Genomic DNA, 1882 nt, shown 5'->3' with positions numbered 1-1882 from the left:
TAATGAAACTTTCACGAGACAAAAACTGTCTCTCTATTCTCACCTTCCTTTTCAAGTGATACTTGAAAAAGTTGATGAGCGATTGGCCAGAGAGGTAAGTTTTCGTCTCTAATCCTTTCGCTCGGGTCCACCACACACATTCTTTCACCATGGTCACCAGTATGATGAACACTGCCTTGCCTTCCCTGTTGAGAGACGGTGGTGGAGCAATTTGCACAATAGACTCGGCTGACAGGTGGACTCGTCCCACACGTGACAGCAGCTGTTCGGCATAAGCCCACAGGTCGGAAATCTTTGGACACTGCACGAGTGCGTAGATAGATAGATAGATAGATAGATAGAAGACAAAGAGACAGACAGATAGACAAACAAGCAGATTGACATAAATAAGTAGATAGATAGATAGATAGATAGGTGGGTAGGTAGGTAGGTAGGTAGGTAGATAGGTAAATAGATAGGTAGATAGATAGATAGATAGATAGATAGATGGATAGATTGATAGATAGATAGATAGTTAGATAGATAGATAGGTAGGTAGATAGACAGGTAGATAGATAAGAGACAGACAGACACAAATAAGTAGATAGATAGATAGAAGACAAAGAGACAGACAGATAGACGAACAAGCAAATTGACATAAATAAGTAGATAGACAAATAGATAGGTAGGTAGGTAGGTAGGTAGGTAGGTAGAGAGAGAGATGAAGTAATTGACAGCATCATCCAAATACTACTACTGCTACAGTAACTCCCAACATGGGGCATATGCCCCACTGACAGGGCTTGGGAAAATTGCAGTGGGGCATAGAATCCAAAGTATTTTCTTTATCCTCCCACTTTTTTGTTTTTGTAGTAAGACATGGAATTGTTAAAATATTTTTTTCACAGCTGAAAAGTTCCTGGCTTTAAGGGTATCGCAAAATGCCTGGTTGGGAGCCCAACCTGCCAAGTTCCTTTTATAGCACTCAGAAAAACTGATGGACTGCTGCAATAAGTGTGAATCTGAGAGGGGAATATGTGGAATAAAATCATAATTAACTGATCCTCCTGTGTTTTCTTTTACCCAAAACCAGGAACTTTTCAGCACCCCCTTGTATGTGTGTGTATATCTTAACCCTTTTGTTACCATATTTCTGTATGTGCTTAAAGTACCATTGCCAAACGCAGCATCTTTCAAGGTGACTCCCTCTCCTCATTACTCTTTTGCATGGCACTGATCCCACTCTCAAATTAACTGAATAACACCAGCTATGTGTACAAAGTTTATAATACTATAATAAACCATTTGTTTTATGTGGACAATCTGAAGCTGTTTGCCAGAAATGATTAAGAGCTAGTAGGGTTGCTAACAACTGTTAAAAAGTTTAGCAATGACATTGGGATGGATTCTGGCCTTGATAAGTGTGCTAAAACAACTCTTGTAAGAGGCAAGCTCAAGCAAACAGCTTCCATTAAATTAGATACCAATGCTACCTACCGTCAAGGAACTTTACCCACAAGAAAGTTATAAATGCCTTGGGATAAATGAAAGAGATGGTATACAACATGTTAATATGAAGGAAAAAAAATAATGAAGGAGAATAAAACTCAAACTAAAAACTGAATGCAACTCTAAAAATTGCATCAAAGCCATTAACATCCTGGCACTTCCAGTAGTCCAAGACAGTTTTAACATCATTAACTGGAATCTTACAGAGCTCCAACGCCTGGACAGGAAGACAGGAAAACTACTAACATCTAACATGAAAAGGAAGACAAGAAAACTACTAACATCTAACATGAAAAGGAAGACAAGAAAACTACTAACATCTAACATGAAAAGGAAGACAAGAAAACTACTAACATCTAACATGAAAAGGAAGACAAGAAAACTACTAACATCT

At 38.4% G+C, this 1882-nt stretch overlaps 1 protein-coding gene across 1 annotated transcript in view; it reads right to left on the bottom strand.

The window, feature by feature from the left end:
• The window catches only part of LOC106884179 (coiled-coil domain-containing protein 74B), a 15633-nt gene that overhangs the window by 9693 nt on the left and 4058 nt on the right, over nt 1-1882 (bottom strand). The window lies entirely within an intron of this gene.

This window comes from Octopus bimaculoides, chromosome 30 (assembly GCF_001194135.2).
Source record: "Octopus bimaculoides isolate UCB-OBI-ISO-001 chromosome 30, ASM119413v2, whole genome shotgun sequence".
Classification (NCBI taxonomy): Eukaryota; Metazoa; Mollusca; class Cephalopoda; order Octopoda; family Octopodidae; genus Octopus; species Octopus bimaculoides.
This window is presented reverse-complemented; position numbering and strand designations above follow the sequence as displayed.